The following is an 18,826-nucleotide window of genomic DNA, read 5'->3' on the forward strand; positions in this document are numbered from 1 at the left end:
ATATTGCTCTCCTTTGGACCACATCAGCGAGGCTGAGAGGGAGTTATTGTAGTCTGGGCAGCCCAGGACCTCTATACACACTGCCCAGCTTTGCGCCCTAGAGAGGTCACTTTGGTGTTCCTGACACAGCGTTTTGACTTGCACCCCTGAGGTTCACTCAGCTGTCTCTCGAGACAGATGTCAACCACATAATGGCTTTACAAATATTGGTGTCCAAACTTCCTTAAACCTAGCTCTTTCACCAGGCTGCCTTAATACATTGAAGACGGGCAAGCTGATTTAACTGCAGTTTTCACTGCAGCATTGTGGGATTTCCTTGTTGACACCAGTGGGTTTAATAGTGTATCCTGTGGTTTGCAGTAGCAGAAGCTTCACATGGTGAACACATAAGCCACAGGTCTCTTCCTCTAGTCCAGTCTCATTGTATCAATGCAGTTTATAAGACATGGATGGGGAATCTGTGACCCTCCAGCTGTTGCTGGACTCCCAACTCCCATCATTCCTGACAATTGGCCATATGGGTTGGAGTTGATGGGAGATTCCAACATCTGTAGGGCTATAGGTTCCCCAGCCCTCTTGCAAGAGAAGATGTCAGCCAGGATTGCAGGCTGGATCCATTCCCATTATCTCCCTGAGGCTGTGTTGAATTTGTATAATTTGGGTTCTTGGTAGGCTGTTAACAGTTTCAATAAATGCCCTTGAACTTTAGCCTCAATTGCTTTGCATTGCTTTGCATGAGGAACACTGAATCAGGAGATTTAGCTCCGTTCTGCTTTGCATTGGAACTCTAGCTGCATGGAAATGATTAAAGTCAAGTGTCATTCTGAGTCAGGGTTATTCCCATTCCTCTCTTTGTATGATCAAAGGTCATGCCTTGAAACTTCCTGGTGGAAGAAGAAAATATATGCTTGGTTATCCATAATTCAGCCTGCAGTTAAATAACTGAATTCGACTTTAAAGGAAGAAACCAAAATTCTGCAGCTTTTCATTTGAAATAGCACGCTGTGTAACCGCTGTATAATTTAACTCATTTTGCAGAAACTTTCTGAAATTGAATTACTCGTTTTGAATTGGGTATTTGATGATTACTATTATTTTAAACAAGGGATTTGGTAGTTATTGGTGTGGCGAAAAGGAAGTAGGGATAAGGAGGGGCAATATAGATCAGAAAACATTACTACACATGGAGAAGGAAAGACAGGTACATGAACAGCTCATTTACTGAACAATGGACCCTGTTTTATTTTAAAAATATTAAAAGAGCATGATAGTTTTCAAATACAAAAATATAGATTCCCCCAAATCAAAACCAAGAACTTACAATGAAGCTTATCTACCCCAGGATTTTACCCGAGGACATATACTGCCACGGGGGCTGAATTAAATCAACCGACGGGCAGGATTAGGCCCCCCAAAATAGACTTTGGACACACCCGATCTATCGCATTACCAATGTACCTCTTCCACAGATAATATGTGCATGATTTCAAATGTATGTAGCCTTAAGAGTTAAAAAAAACATTGTTTTGTAAAAGTAGTATAGGGCCAAAGTTCGCAGAAATTCAAATTTAGTCCAAGAGACAAATTATTTATTGCCCGTCTTAATAATTGCTTAAAACTATTTGTTTAAAATGCCCCAATTCTAGAAACTTATTTATAGAAATACTTGGAATTTGGCTATTATTTCAGAAGCGCTGCATGAGCAATACTATGTCGGAAATACTGCACATAAAATAGATGAAATCTAACCCATCTTTTCATTTGCTGTTTCAGAGGAATTTTTGTCTTGCTCATAATTTTTTTTTTTTTTTTTGTAAACAGCTGCTCGGAAAGATAGAAAACCTGGATTTGGAAGCACATATTTTCTGAGAGTTTTATTTTCCCTAAGCTCCTCCTTGACCACTTCTGCTTAGCAACTTTGCACATGGATATGTTGACTCTGCTCCTACCTGCAGGACCGTTCTCAGAACGTTGTAGAGGATTTCTGCTTGATTCCATGAAATGGTTGCAATTTTTCCTGTGGAGGGGGTGGTGGTGGTGGTGAGGCTCCCTTCTAATTTCTGTATCCAGCATGAATGTTATTGCTGGAATAGCCAGGCCAGCCTGGCAATGGCCCGCTAAGTATGAGTCATCAAGCTAACAAAGGTAGTGGCTCTGTGCTAGAAAACAAATGAGTGGGCCTCCCACAATTGTCTATCAGTTAGAAAGACAAAAGGTCAGAGTAGAGAGTTGAGTGATAAGAGCTAGAAGCCAAAGGCTAGAGAGAGAGCCAGGCCTGATTTCTTATGGAATCCAAGGCTGTGGCTATGGGAGAAATAAGACCCTCCATTGTCGGTTCAGGTTGTATATATATATATATATATGCAAACAAACCATTTATCATACAGACACAAAGTTTCTGCTGTGCCTCCTTCCTGAAGGAAACACGAACCCTGAGTAAGTGCCTGGAATCCAAGTGGTGCAAGATTTCAGAGGTTCCAATTACTTACCCAGGGTTCGCGTTTCCTTTTGGAATTAGAAGGGAGTCCAGGCATTCAGCCATTTATGTTATGGGTCCTTGCAGGATTCCACTGTGTTTCCTTCTATATGAAACCACTGGGTGAGGTCATTCGAGGGCTTGGAGTTAAGAGTCAATAGTATCCTTATGACAACCAGTCAGGTGAGGCTGTACAGGTGTTGCATCCTGGATTTGATAATGGGCTGGATGAAGGCCCATAAACAGAAGATGAATCTTGGCAAGACAGAGGCATTGTGGATGGAGAGATAGTTCTAGCTGAAGGGAAATGAGATTCCAGGCTGTTTTGGACATGGTCACACACCTTCTGAAAGGGCTGGTCTAGAAACCACTTGTATGTCACCTTGGGTCCCACAATGGAAAACTAGGCAGGATATAAATGCAAGAAAATACATACACAAATATAAATTCCTGAGTGGGACTAGTCTGGCCACAGTAATTACTATAATGGATTACTACAATGTATTATATATGGGGCTGCCCTTGAAGATGACTTGGAAGATTTATTATTGCATAATTTGGTTGCCAGAATTTTAACGGGTGAAGCCCAGGCTTGTTCACAAACTTAAAATATGTGCACCAGTTGCCTATTCATTTCTTGATGCAAGGTTTTGGTCTTTATCTATAGGCCCAAATGGCTTGGGATCCAAATATGCAAAGGTGCCCTTCTGCTATGCCCGTCTGCCTGTGTATGGTGCAATACGAAGATCTGGGAAAGGGCTACAGCTCAGTGGTACAACATCTGCTTGCATGCAGAAGGTACTAAATTCAGCCCCAGCATCTCCAGGTAGGACAGAGATCCTGCAGTCCTGGAGAGCATTTTCCAGCCAGTGCAGTTGATACTACTGTGATGGATGGACCAATGGCCTGACAGCTTCCTATGATTTTAAGTGCCCTCTTCCAAGCACTTTCCCTATGAGAAGCACATGAGTGCAAGAGGTCTTCTTATTCTTTGGCAATCACTCATAGCCGAGTAAAATCTTCCATGAAAACGGTCTTAACAGTGAGTCTGTAAGTGACTGTGGAGGCCAAGTCTGGATCCACACATCCTTTCACAGCAGGGACATAGTTTCCGGGTGGGAGTTGATCATGGTGAGGGTTTGCCAAGAGGTTTTGCCTCTTAGCATGCTTCTCCCTTTCATCCTGAGTTTGAGCGTCTTCAAAGTCCATGACACCTTTGGTAAAGGCTGTTCTCCAATTGGAGTGCTCACAGGCTAAAAGGTAAAGGTAAAGGGACCCCTGACCGTTAGGTCTAGTCGCGAACGACTTTGAGGTTGCGGCGCTCATCCCAATTGTTGGTGTTTATACTACATTTTTTAAGATTTGCCTTGAGAGAGTCTTTAAACCTCTTTTGTTGACCATCAGCATTACGCTTTCCATTTTTAAGTTCGGAATAGAGTAGTTGCTTTGGAAGACAATAATCAGGCATCGGAACAACATGACCAATCCAACAAAGTTGATGTTGAAGAATCATTGCTGTGATCTTTACTTCTTCCAGCATTAGTTTGACTGTCTTCCCAGGTGATTTTTTCCCCCGGAGACACCGTTGATGGAATCTTTTGAGGAGTTGGAGATGGTATTTATAAGTGGTCCATGTTTCAGAAGCATACAGTAAGGCTGGTAGTACAATAGCTTTGCCAACAAGCATTTTGGTTTGCCTGAGAGTGTCCCGGTCCTGAAATACTCTGGCCCTTCAATCGGGAGAAAGTTGCACTCACAGAACTCAGGCGATGCTGGATTTCAGCATCGTTGTCAGCCTTGTGGAAAGATAACTGCCCAGGTAGGAAAAGTGATTGACACTTTCCAATGTTACACCATTGAGTTGGATTTGTGGTGCAGCAGAGGGGTTGTTTTGTGCTTGTTAGTGCAGCACTTTGGTTTTTTGGATGTTGAGCGATAGGCCAAGCTTTTCATAAGCTTCTGAGAAGATATTTTGGATAGTTTGGAGGTCATCCTCTGAGTGTGCGCACACTACGTTGTCATCAGCATACAGAAGCACTATGACAGAAGCTATGGTAACCTTACTCTTTGCTTTCAGTCGACTCAGATTAAAGAGCTTTCTATCTGTTCAGTATATGATTTCTACCCCAGTGTGGAGTTTCCCTTCAACAATGTGTAGGATCATGGCAATGAAAATAAATAGAATTGGGGCGATAACACAACCCTGTTTAACACCCAATCTTGTTGTGAATGATTCACTTTGAGACCCATTGTTATCTGTGATGGTTGCTGTCATATTATCATGGAGGAGTTGAAGGATGTTAACAAATTTATCTGGGCAGCCAATTTTTAGAAGGACAGTCCACAGGGCATTGCAATTTACAGTGTCGAAGGCCTTAGTCAGGTCAATAAATACAGATCAATACAGGGGTTGGTTTTGCTCTCTGCATTTTTCTTGAAGCTGTTGAGCGGTGAAAATCATGTCCATTGTCCCCCTAGAAGATCAAAAACCATTTTGGGATTCAGGAAGGGTTATTTTGGATATAGTTAGGAGACAGTTTGCTAAGATCCTTACAATAATTTTGCTGGCCAAAGCTAATAAAAGATGCCTTGATAGTTTCCACAATCAGTTCTATCACTTAAAAAAAAATGGTAATAATTTTCGCATCCCTAAAATGTTCTGGGATATCCTCTCTCTCCCAATTTTTTCCGATGAGCTTGTCAAGTGGTTGTGTAAGTTCAATTCCGCCCACTTTGAGGACTTCAGCTGATAGCCCATCAGGTCCACTGGCTTCGTTGTTTTTCATTTGGTTAATAGCTGTATATAACTCTCCCAGATTTGGAGATATTGCAAGCTCATATCTAATTTGTTTTTGTGCAATTTGTGAAAGGACCTCAGCAGCTATAGAGGAGTTGCAAGAGGTACCCCTGACACCAGGGGGTGGTTGGAAAGGCTCAGGGCCCAAGCCCTTAGTTATTCTGTGCTGAGCCCCAGTTCCTGTTCCTTCCCCTTCCTTTTAAACTTAAAAAAGGCTTTAAAATAATAATCTTGCAGTGGTGGTAGCTAATGTGGCACCTTCCATCCATGGTTGGACTACAACACCCATCATCCTCAGCCAACATGAACAATGACAGGGCACATGATCCTGTAATAGGGCATACTGCAAAATGCATTGCAGCTGAGACCTCTGCCAGGGCCAGGCACCCATCTAAATCTGCCCAGAGGCACTCTATGTATCCATGCAAATTTCTCCCATCGAGTCCTGTAAGAAGTACCTAGCAATGGCCCCCACCTGCTGCCTACTTCAGGAGCTTTTGTTTATTTAGCCAGGCAATTTACATTTGTACAATTCCTCAGTCTGCTTTGAAATTTTCATGTGCGGACATTTATTCTACTTGTCAGGGTTCGTGTTTTATTGTACTGTGTTATGTTCTCTATGCAAATGTGCCTTTCATCAGCTTCAGGTGATAAGCCAGCTATGCCCATACCTGGATAGAAAGAGCTTAGAGTTACCCACACTCCAGTCACAATGCTCTGGGCATTGTGTTGCATATTGGGGCTGCCCTTAAAAATGGCCTGGAAACTGCAATTCAAAACAAGGCCATAACAACTGGGCATTTTAGGCTAGTGCTTTACCAGCTGTATCAATCTCCAGTTCTTTTCTGGGCACAATTTAAAGTGCTGGCCTTAACCTATAAAGCCCTTACCTGAAAGATTGCTTCTTCCCACATACGCCAGCTGGAATAGGGTTGCCTTATTTCATACAGTGAAAATCTGGATAGTTGTTCAGCTTCTTTTCATTCTTCCCAAAGTTGTTGAGCTTTTTTTTACAAAATTGCAAACAAGCCGTTTTTGAGCTATAGTAGTACCTCAGGTTAAGAACTTAGGTTCACCTAATAAAGTGTATACAGTGGTACCTCAGGTTAAGAACTTACGTAATTCGTTCTGGAGGTCTGTTCTTAACCTGAAACTGTTCTTAACCTGGGGTACCACTTTAGCTAATGGGGCATCCCGCTGCCGCCCTGCCGCCGCCACACGATTTCTGTTGTCATCCTGAAACAAAGTTCTTAACCTGAGGTACTATTTCTGGGTTAGCAGACTCTGTAACCTGAAGTGTCTGTAACCTGTGGTACCACTGTATTTTTAGGTATGGCTCCATTCTCCTCACAGAGCTAGAGTGGTTTAATGATTGGTCCCTCTTCCCAAGGAATTCTGGGAATTGGTGAGGGGCAGCCTCTGCTGTTACTAAAGGACTTCCCAGCACACCAGCACTAAAAGCTGCAACTCATGTGGGTGACATCACTCCCCGTTCTAAGAAAGCAAGGCCTGTCATCTGAACGTTAACAAGCAGTGACGTGAGGGGGAAACCTCCTGCAGGAAACTGGAAAATGAGCAGCATCGGGATCACAAGATGATGTCTGCTCATAAGCTGCTGGCGCAACTCTAAAAAAGTTTTTATCTTTTCTGGAACAGGAATTCAGTTTTGAAAACAAAATGCTGCTGTATGGAGTGTTCCTGTTCAGGAATATCCACTTCATTCTCCTTCCCACTGAGTTCACATTCCTATCTCCCCCCTCATCAGTATTTCATGGTCAATGAGCATGCTCAGTCCCCATTAAGCTGTTCTGGAGTCCCTACCCCCACCCCCAGCAATGAAGTTATTTTTCTTTTATTTCTTTTATTCTTTTTTAATGTCATAACATTTTTATTGCAATGAAAGATTAGTTTTCATCCACATTAACAGTCTGTAGGCTTTTGAAAGTGGAAACTGGCACATATGTGACCAGTGTACAGTGGTACCTCGGGTTCCAGACGCTTCAGGTTACAGACTCCGCTAACCCAGAAATACTACCTCGGGTTAAAAACTTTGCTTCAGGATGAGAACAGAAATCGTGCTCCGGCGGTGCAGCAGCAGCAGCGGGAGGCCTCATTAGCTGAAGTGGTACTTCAGGTTAAGAACAGTTTCAGGTTAAGAACAGACCTCCAGAACGAATTAAGTTCTTAACCTGAGGTACCACTGTATACACTTTATTAGGCGAACCCTCATCTTCATTGCGTTTTCTGGATAAACACACATGGATACAATAAGGAACATTCCTTACTCCTTTTGCCAAGCCTTGTTCAAGTGGGTGCCAATGCGTAAATCAGGAGTCCACATCTCCTTCATTGCAAATTTACGGATCTCCTTGAGAGCACGAGGAGCCTGCTTCTTGAAACCCATGCCATGGATCCGTTTGCGAATGTTTATAGTATATTCCCAAGTAACCACCTCATTGATGGCTGATCATCCTTTTTTCTTTTCTTTTCACCACCTTTCTTTGCAGGAGCCATCCTGCTCAGGACCAGAAAGCATGAAGTTATTTTTCTAAAGCTGTTATGTACTTACACAAACCTTCCCCCAAGCCTGCTGATCTCTACGGGTGGTGTGTATGTGTGTGTATGTGTATGTGTATGTGTGTGTTGTACCATTTTGCCTACAAAAGTAACTGCCCTCAGCACGTGAACATCAGAAGCAGAGGGAATAGCTCAGCTGGTTAAGAGAGTGTGGTCTGATAATGCCAAGGTTGCAGGTTTGATCCCTGTACGGGGCAGCTGCATATTCCAGCATTGCAGAGGCTTGGACTAGATTACCCTCAGGGTCCCTTCCAACTCTATGTTTCTATGATTGATTGTGTCCCAGTGACACGCAGTCCTGTCAAATCCTCTCTTCCCCACCTCGCTCCCAGCGCTGTAGAGGAGAAAACGGTGCTACCATTTCTAGGGAAACAAAACCAAGAGAGGAAGTGGCAGAACAGTCCTTTCACACTTGCAACCTGGCGAATGAATGATTTATACTTAGTGTGACTGGAGTGAGCCAAAAAGTACCCAGGCACGGAAAGTTAAACAGGAACTAGGCAGGTGGGGGTGGGGGGAGGAACAGCTGTGCCTTAGGAAGCAGGGGCTTCCCCTCTGCCTTTCTGCTCAGAGTCCAAACTGTGAGAGCAAATCCTGTGAAAATGCGTCGAGAGCTTGATTTGAGACAGGGTGTGATGCTGCTCTGCTGAAAATGCTGCCTTTGGGAGAATTGGAATCCTACCCCACGTATAATCTTCCTTGGACCCTGTGAATTCCATTTTGAATGCAAAACTTCAGCTTGCACAAGGTCCCCGTCTGTCCTTTCCACCAACTGCAAGTAGCAGTGATCTCCCACACACAAGGAACCGGGGGGCGGGGGACAGGAAGCTGCCATTTGTAGAGTGAGACCTTTGGCCTATGTAGCTCCATATTGTCTACTCTGGCTGGCGACAGCTCTCCAGGGTTTTAGGGCACAGGGTATTTCCAGGCCTAGCTATGGATGCTGGGGATTTAAATGTTCTCCCCCTCTCCCGCCCTATACATTTGAGAAATTGTGATAAGCTTCTGTTGCTTTCCTCTTCTTAGCCCAGAGAATCTCAGAAAAACCTCCAGAACACTCACATAATATCACCTCTGGACCTTTTCCCACTTAAGCATTAACCAATGTAAACGGCTTGGAATTTTTTTTACTATTATTATTATTATTATTATTATTTATTATTATTATTATTATTATTATTATTATTATTATTATTATTATTATTAGAATTAGAATTAGAATTAGAATTTATATACCACCCTATACCCAGTCCTTTTAAAATAGTTATAGATGCAGGTCTGAATTCAAACACCAGCAACATCTGGAGTTGAATCAGAAAAATCCCCTTTTCATGTGTTGCTTTATAAGCCTGCAGTTCACATTTCTCTATGGATGGCACCTTTTAAAATTGGACTTTCCAGTGAATAATGGGATGAAGGCGAGGGTTTTCCCCACTCAGCCACAGTGAACATTCTTCCTCCCTGCTTCGCAGATTAGATGGATCAACTTCGATTGCCACACAGTCCATGAACTTGCTTGCTAGTAAGAAACGCTTTTCCTTTTCGTTTCCCTGCTATGGTCCGTGACATATAATTTACCCAGGGAACTAAAGCTTGTACTGCTACCTTGACTGTTTTTATCATTTCAGTTGCAATGTAAAGCAGAGCATTTAAACAAGCATCTGATTAGGAGGCCAGCAGGACCCAGCCCCGCTCTGCAGCAGGGAGCTGCAGCAATCTGCTTCAGGTGGCACGAGGGGGGTGGGGGACATAGACAAAGGCAGAAAGGGTGTGTTTGGCTACTGGGCTGGAGTTTCTCCACACCTGCCCTAGAGTGCAGGAGCCGCCCAAGCTGTTTGAAATATGGGAAGCCTAGGCAAGCACAACTTCCTCCTATGCTATGTTGTCTTTCTGGCTCTTTTTCCAATACTTCAGGCAGGTTCTCTGCCTTTTCTTTCTTTTCAAAGTGTCCCAGTGTATGTTTATTCAAACAATTATACATTCACACGCACAACCTTTAAAAAAAGAGAAAAAAAGAAACAATTTTCAAATGGGGAATAAGGCAGCTTTTTGGTGGAGCGCATTTTCACCTTCTCTGAATTATTGGAGGTTTAGGCTTCCTGGAGATTTTCAGGCCTGTCTTCTCCACCCACTTCTACCTTCAGAGGACAGTATAGTACCCACATTTCCATCTGTCATACAGACACCCTTAAGTTTCCAAACAGCTATCTGATCTCTCCCACTGAAAGCCGTCTGTTTCACATTCATCCAATTTAGCACTTAGCCCCCTACTCTCAAGCCCATGCACATCAGTTCTGAACCCAGCTGCTTGGTGGGCTGGGGGAGTGCAACAGAGATGGTTAGGGAGGTGCACAAGGATAGTGTGTGTGTGTGTGTGTGTGTGTGTGTGTGTGTGTGTGTGAATGCCTCTTCATGCCATGGATGCCAGCCACGTCCCTTGTCATGTGACTCTTGACCGTTCATCCACTGGCAGGTGTGGCTCAAGAGAGCAAAAATGTTCTTCACCCTTTAAAGTATCAGTACTGTAGAAGTTTGAATGTTGCTTACTGGAAACCTGAGTTCAACGCCTGAGATGGGACAAGGAAAGAAGCTTCAAGTTCTGTATTACCGTGTAATCTTTCTTCCACAACCAGAAGGACCATTCTATAGAAGACCATGCTTGTGAACACTCTCACAATAACATATTGGGAGTATACATCACAAATATATGCATCTTTGTAAACATTGTTTGGTTGGAGAACTGCATCACAAAATTCACATAAGTGCACATTTTGAAGGGCAGCTGTTTTTCAGTTTTCATATTATTTCAGAAAGTGTAAATTTGATAAGATTTAGCTTTGAATGTGAACTGAATCAAATTTCTGCCTCACCCCAAATTTCTCCCTCGTCCCTAGTGGGGACTACCAGAGTGCTGTTGACTCACTTGGTTGGGGAGAAGTGGTCCTTGACTGTTGCATCAGCTAAGCCAAACAAACGGAGAATAGTACTGATTTCAGACAAAAACAAACAAACAGAAGAACCTTAAAAGATGTTGGAGAAAACCCCCAAGTTTCTGCATTCTCCTGTATGCCCTTGTTGTACTGTAACTATTACATATCTGATTCCCACGCCCCAGGGAGCCTTCAGAACAAAAGGGTTTAAATTTTCCAAATCAGTTTGAGAGGAAGCGGGGGGGGGGATGAGACTCAGCCTCCTCTCCTCTGCACCAAAAGGCTGATCAGCAGGATTTTAGTCTTTATTGACTGCTTGCACCTCTCCAATTACATGTGCTCAGCTATTGCCGCCGCCTCTGTTGCTTTTCAACACCCACACCTGCCTTTTCTCTTGTAACGTTCATTTTGCTTTTGCACTAAAATGCCTTTTAAAAAAACCAAATGTTCCAAGTTTTTGTTTGGCATTGTTATGGTTCTATGACTGATTTGCTGAATATCAATTCTTTCCCATTTGCTGTGGAAATGGGGAATAGAGAGCTATGTTTAGTATATACAGTCAGTGCAATTCTATAGATGTCTAATCAGAAGTAAATACCATTGAGTCTTGAGAGTCTTGAGAGTCTATGGGATTGCACCCTAAGGGCACTTCCAGATGGTCACTATTTTTAGATGCAAACTGTGCAACTAAAGTTGATCTGGAGCTCTTGTGCAGCAAAGGATAAGGCCAGTGTCAGGAACACACAATGGCAAGAGCAGACCCTACAAGTGCCCCTATTTTCCAGGGACGTCCCTGATTTAGAGAAGCTGTCCTGGTTTCTGATTTGATCCCAGAATGTCCCACCTTTCTTTAGGATGTCCCTATTTTCATTGGAGAAATGTATGGTGTTATCCAGCCCCCAAGCCATCTGAAGGCAATCCTGTATAGGGAAGTTTTTTAATGTTTAATATTTTATTATGTTATGTTGAAAGCTACCTAGAGTGGCTGGGGCAACCTAGTAAGATGTGTGGGGTATAAATAATAAGTTTGTCGTTATGGAATGGGACATCCCCATTTTCATCGGAAAAATGTTGGATGGTGTGCAAGAGTGCACTAATATTTGCTTGATGCAACACTGTCTAACTTCACCACAACAAACCACTCAGAATAAATAGTGGATGTCAACTTAACTTCCTTGCAAACTTTGTGCACATAAATTAAAATGAATCTCAATAAACAGGTTATCTGGAAACAGACTCAGTGTATGGTCACATTAGTGGCTTCCAATGTAGAAAGGCCACCCCAGTCCTATGCACACACATTGCATTAGAAGTTACATTTGCACAGAGTTGTTCACATCAGAGAAGGAGTGGGGATATCGTCACCTGACGCTCTTGAACTTTCCCCCCTCTCCCTTGCAACTCCCTGCAACTCCTGCTCATTTAACTGTGTCATCTATGCTTGTGCACTCATCTGTGCCAACACGATAGGTGTTAGGGATGCTCACATTAGTGCTTACTCTGCATCCAGTGTTCTAACCTGATTGAAACTGGTTTGAGAAAAATATGCATCAAACAACAGTATTTGCCGAGAAACTATAGGACTGATACGGATTGTGGCTCACCTCATGTGAATGTGTCTTCACAAATTAGCAGTGGGAGAGCATTGGATCCAGGGTAAACGGTCATATGAACATACCCTAAGGTAAAACAGCAAGGACAGGTCCACTTCCATTTGATTGCAGAAGAACAATGTCTCCTTAGCCCCAGTATTGAAGTGAATTAACAGTGCCTAGGAAGATCAGTGTTCTTGAGTTTATTTCATGTCACAATCTCACAAACAACACTATGGTTGGCAACAAGAATTTTCTTTTCTTTTCTTTTTGCCAGCAATAACATCCTGGAGATAACTATCTTTGAATCTTGTTGATGTATAGAAGTCCTTGCTCTTGATTCAAACTGATGTAATTCATTGCTTTTCCGTTTCATTTATATTCATTATTGCAAGTTCAGGCATAATCACAGAATTTGTATAGCGAGAGGTACAAGATCTTCTTTTCACATCCCCACCCATGGGAGAATTTACTTTAATTGCAATCAGGTGTATTTCATTGCACCACATTTTAGTTAGTTTCCAAAGTACACAATAAATGTACAGTTGGCTTCCAAAAATTAGAACTGCTCCCTAGTCATAGAGATATCTGGTCTACTATGTCAAGTTCTGGGTCAAGTCCTTCATTCTGAGGACATTGACAGGCTGGAGTGTGACCTCGTACTTCCACTGATAACATGCTGTTTTGTGGGCTGCTAGCAGAGCCAGGTGCAACGTTATGTGTATTCTTTGTTTAATTTTTAACTTGATGTTTTGTGCAGGTCTGGTATATCAGAAAACTTGTATCTCAAAAAACAAAAAAGGCCCCACACAGGTAAACAAATACCTGAGTGCATGCCCACAACAGACCTCACTTTTCCCAGAAATTGAGTTGGGGGCTACAGGTGGAATATGGCAAGACACATTCACATTTTTCTTTTTTCAAAAAAATAGCACACAGATTTAAGCAAGTCTGATATATCAAAAAATATGTATTTCAAAAATAGGGGGGTTGGCCCTGCACGCAGGTAAAGATGCCCACATGCCCACAATGGACCTCACGTTTTTGGCACTCAGAGAGGATGGGGAAGGGCTAAGTGAGGGGAAGGCGCAATAATACACAATATATCCCATCAAGCACCACCGAGCAGAGTGGATGGAAAACATTGAGACAGGAGTTCAATTCAAAGCTCCCCTGTGTGGGTGAACATGCACAAAACTGCACATGTGTGCAAGAACACCCTGATGTTTACATAGCCATAGTCCTATGAGGAGCTGTTGAAAGAGCTGGATGGCTGTATTCAAGTATGTGAAGGGTATTTATCTGAAGGGCTATCATGCAGAGCAAGCAGATTCTCTGTTGCTACAGAGGGTGGGACCATAACCTATGTGTAGAACAGTGTTTATCAACCACTGTTCCGCGGCACACTAGTGTCCCGCGAGATGTTGCCTGGTGTACCGTGGGAAAAATTGAATTTTTTTTTTAAAAAGTCAAATTTTCGCCCACTAAGCGGGCGCCGGACTGTGTCCTGGGTATGGGGGGGGTTGACCCCACCCTCGGCCAGCAAGGGTCCTCAGGGGGACACCCTCCACTATTCTGATGTCCGGGCTGTGATTGGTCCAGACTCCAGCCTGGACCTATCACAGTAGGACATCATCTTCCGACTTCCTTCCCGCCCGAGCACAGTGTGCGCAGCAGCGGAGAGAAGAAGACGTTCGGACTTGAGTCACCAGGAGGACTGGAGCAGGAGGAGACGGACGGAGACCAGGACTCGGCGGGAGTCGGCACTGCAGAGAGACCGCATCCGGATCCAGACCAGGCCGCAGGTGCAGCGTGAGGTGAGGAGGTCATCTGGAACCAGTCGGTCATGGTCGGGTCTCGGAAGAGAGACGAGTGAGTCCAGCCCTGTGCAGCAGCAGCAGCCCGGTAAGTTTATATATAGTCAATATAGGCACAGAGTTAAATTTTTTAACATTTTCTAATGGTGGTGTGCCTCGTGATTTTTTTCATGAAACAAGTGTGCCTTTGCCCAAAAAAGGTTGAAAAACACTGGGGTAGAAACTTCAGGGAAGCAGGTTTCAGCTAAGCACTAGGAAAAACCCAGTGGTAAGAGCTGTTCAGCAGTGGAATAAACAGGCTTGAGAAGTGGTAGGTTCTAGTTTCCTGAAGATGTTTAAGCAGGATCTGGTCAGCCATCTGCATAGGATGCTGTTGGTTGCATCCTGCAGATTGTAGAGTGCAGGGAGTTGTTGAGCTAGATAAACTCCAAAGTCTCTTTTCCCGCTCTTAGGGTTTTATCTAAAGTAGTGCTGAGCAATGTGTCCTATCAGGACAAGGATTCCCACGCATGCAACAGGACTTTCCCTTGTCCTCCTTTCCCCACACACATGCCACCATAATTCTGTTCTAGGGGTTCCCCTAGGCCTCCAGAGCAGATTTGGGGAAGGTGTGAGGTGCACACAGCAGGAGAAGGAGGGGAAGTTGCATTGCACAAGCAGAAATCCTTGTGCCAGTGGGGCACTTTAGATAGCGCTCTAAACGTCTCTGGTTCTGTGATCTTTTACGGGCGCAGCTTCCACTGGTGGGGGGGGTGGTTATGTGCCCTTGCAAGTTCTGCAGCAGCACTCTGGCAGATATGACTCGGCTGGAATCTGCATAATACAGAGTTTTGTACGACTACTCAAACAGAAATTAGTCGGCCATCATATCTACCTTTGTATCTTAGTAATTTTCCTTTCTGCATCAAGCTCGTAGGAAAGAAAGTCTCCCCGCTAAAGGTTAAAGTTATTTGAAATGGCACAAGCCTCCCCAATTGGCCGCCTTATGCACCGGGTTGGTGGGTAAATTGCTTAGTGAAAAAAGGAAGTGACAATGTCTGGTTTCCTTTTGAAGACAAGCCGGATGTGACTGGAGAAGGAAATGCTCCTGGCAGCTTTGCAGCCGGCTGAACTTGAGAAAGCAACTGTGGGGTCACTCTTAGAAGTAGCTGTCTAGGAAAGGGTGGACAATGTGTTTGCTCGCTAACCTCTTGATTCATTCCCTCCACCGTTTAAAAAAGAGAAAAGAGAAGAGCTTATCTGTATGTTAAACAAGTATGCCTTGCCACAAAACGTGACAGCGTGTGGAGCACAACAGCTCAGGTTTCCAGCCAGCCAGGTTTCCAAGCCCGTTTCTAGGATATTCCATTCAATTTTCCCTCCCTGCCTAGATTCATGTTCTCCCCTCCACCTTCTCTAATGGCCAGCCAGAATTGTGTGTCCTCTGAGCATGCCTGCTCTCCTCATTCAGCTGTTTCGGGGTTCCCCTCCCATCAAGGTTTTTCCCCTAAAGATCTTATTATTATTATTTGTACTTCTGTAAACCTTGGGGTTTTCCCAAGTCTGCCAACACCCCCCTCTCTTGTTTATGGAGGATGTAATTTTGGCTATATAAGGATATACACTGTGACAACGAGTACTGTGTGGGTATACAGTATATACTCAGTATATACTGCTCTACTTGTGATCTTCCAAACTGAATGAAACCTTCCAGCCCCCTCAGTTTTTCATTGCCAGGCAGGCAGCAAAAAAAAAAAGTTTGATTAAGCCCATAGTGGGTCACTGTATACAGGATAGATTAGCTACATTCTGCTTGATAGGTCCTGTGTTGTGCAAATACAGGTATGTGTTAAGTGAGACCCCACTATACATGTCAAGTACAGAGATACTTCGGGTTACAGATGCTTCAGGTTACAGGTGCTTCAGATTACAGACTCTGCTAACCCAGAAATAGTACCTTGGGTTAAGAACTTTGCTTCAGGATGAGAACAGAAATTGTGTGGCGGTGTTGCGGCGGCAGCGGGAGGCCCCATTAGCTAAAGTGGTACCTCAGGTTAAGAACAGTTTCAGGTTAAGTACGGACCTCCGGAATGAATTGAGTTCTTAACGCGAGCTACCACTGTAGTATCTCACCACTTTAAAAAGCTGTGCCTTCCCCCAAAGAATTCTGGGAATTACTGTTTGTTAAGGGTGCTGAAAGATTTTAGGAGACATCTCTTCCACTCAGAGGGCTAAAATTCTGGGATTCCCAGGGAAGAGGGATTGACTGTTAAACCACTTTCAGAATTGTAGCTCAGGAAGGGGGAAAATACATGAAAAGAGTACTTCCGATCACAGACCTTCCACGTCCCACCTTTGTTTGGGCATCATTTTTCCAAAGTGTTATCCCGGGTGCCTTGAAGTGGGCAAGGTGGAGATGGTAAGCATGTGAAAGGGCTCAGGCTTTTAATCTTGCAGTTAGAGAGAGATTTTCTTGTCCAAGTATGTTAAGCAAGCTTTGATCAGATTTTCTATTTTGATGGTTTCATAAAGTTGTGGAATCTCATTCCAGAGTCTTTAGGGAAAGTAAGGTTAAAAACTGGCAGTTATGTGCAGGCAAATCCCACAGAGGGACTTATATACTTCTGAAGAGAGCTATGCCATTTTGGGATGCAGGAGAAAATATTTACAAAAGGGGAATAATTGTTCTTTTAAATAACAGAAACTTAAGAAGCAGGAGGGACGCGGGTGGCGCTGTGGGTTAAACCACAGAGCCTAGGACTTGCCGATCAGAAGGTTGGCGGTTCGAATCCCCGCGACGGGATGAGCTCCTGTTGCTCGGTCCCTGCTCCTGCCAACCTAGCAGTTCAAAAGCACATCAAAGTGCAAGTAGATAAATAGGTACCACTCCAGCGGGAAGGTAATCGGCGTTTCCGTGTGCTGCTCTGGTTCGCCAGAAGTGGCTTAGTCATGCTGGCCACATGACCCGGAAACTGTACGCGTGCTCCCTCGGCCAATAAAGCGAGATGAGCGCCGCAACCCCAGAGTCAGTCACGACTGGACCTAATGGTCCGTTACCCTTTACCTTTACCTTTTTAAAGAAGCAGGTACACCCAACTACTACGTACACAATGAAAAAGAAGGCATTTTGCCACAGGGGATGTTCAAACACTTGCTACTATTTATGTCTTAAGAGGAATATGGAATTTGGCCCAAAAAAATAGCTTTGGAAAAGCTCAGTTTTAAAAATAAAACTTAAAAGCTAATGTAGAATCACACACTCTTATTTTCTGTGGATTGCAATGGCAGAGTTAAGCACATGCTTAAGACTCCCACTGAAATCAAGGGAATGCAAGTAGGCTTAGCTCAGGCAACAAACTATGGTTTGTTTGTTAAATTTATATTTAATTAATGAATCATCACATTTCTATAAGTTTAAGGCTGACGAGCAATTGTGGCATGTTGGGGAGCAGCAAACTACTATTCATGTGTATTGGGAAGGCAACCTTATCTGCAGTTTCTTAAAGCACTTCCTGACTGCTGCTATTTTTGGATGGGATTCAGTCACATATCAGCAAATTCAGGTTGCGCAATTAAAGCTGATGAGCACTCTTGTGCAACAAACTCACACCCCCCCCCCAAAAAAACCTCCAGACTTATTGTGATAAGGAAAGTGATGGGGAAATCACACCGGAAAAACTAAGTTAACACTTGCCTAACATATTCTTAAGGAAATCATCCCTGAGTGCTCACTGGAAGGACAGATCCTGAAGCTGAGGCTCCAATACTTTGGCCACCTCATGAGAAGAGAAGACTCCATGGAAAAGACCCTGATATTGGGAAAGGAGAAGGGGACGACAGAGGACGAGATGGTTGGACAGTGTTCTCGAAGCTACCAGCATGAGTCTGACCAAACTGCGGGAGGCAGTGGAAGACAGGAGTGTCTGGTGTGCTCTGGTCCATGGGGTCACGAAGAGTCGGACACGACTAAACGACTAAGCAACAACAACGCAATGTTCTATATAACCAATGCTTTTTTAAAGAAAAACCGGTGCTGGTACTCACCATTAAGTTGTTAAAGGAGGTGTCACACCTATAGCCTTTAAGTGGGGGGAGTGCCAGTATTGCATACCCTTCAATACTTCCAGAAAAAAGCACTGTGTATAACCTTTCTGCAAACAAATCAGAATACTCAGTGGGCACCATTGTCTAGCCTCCATGTAAACTTAACTGCAGACAAATCAGGATAGGTAGCCTAACCTCCCCACAATTTTTCTGCAAACGAATAAGAATGAATGATCAACAAACAGGAAGTGAGCCTCCTCAATGCTTGCACTTGAGGAGGAGCACAGCAGCAGCAAAGAGGGAGTATGCACTGGTACTCTGCTCATGCACATAAACCACCATGAACCAGTAGCAGCCCCGGTTTATTGTGAAGTGCCAACATGGCCAGTGTTCATATTGTCACTTGGAGCACAGCAAGTGTGTTTGTGTGTCAGAGAGAAGTTAATCCTGTGTTGATAACACATGAAATCCTGACCCATCTACAAATGTTTTCAGATTTATTTAAAAGCCACTGTACACAAAGAAACACGTCTGTGTGATGTCCTTTTATGGCAAAGGAGCTGCTCCCCTTTCAATGAATGTGGAAGTTAAGCGACTGGAAATTCAAGCTGAAA

At 43.7% G+C, this 18,826-nt stretch overlaps 1 pseudogene across 1 annotated transcript; it reads right to left on the reverse strand.

Moving 5' to 3' along the window:
- Positions 1–7,145: 7,145 nt before the first annotated feature.
- Positions 7,146–7,793, reverse strand: LOC309532083 (large ribosomal subunit protein eL31-like; annotated as a pseudogene). The gene is made up of 2 exons: positions 7,482–7,793; positions 7,146–7,256 (listed from the first exon to the last, which is right to left on the reverse strand). The product of its transcript is annotated as a large ribosomal subunit protein eL31-like (transcript).
- Positions 7,794–18,826: the final 11,033 nt, after the last annotated feature.

The sequence above is a fragment of the Podarcis vaucheri genome (genome assembly GCF_965113315.1).
Source record: "Podarcis vaucheri genome assembly, chromosome: 1".
In the NCBI taxonomy this organism is placed as follows: Eukaryota; Metazoa; Chordata; class Lepidosauria; order Squamata; family Lacertidae; genus Podarcis; species Podarcis vaucheri.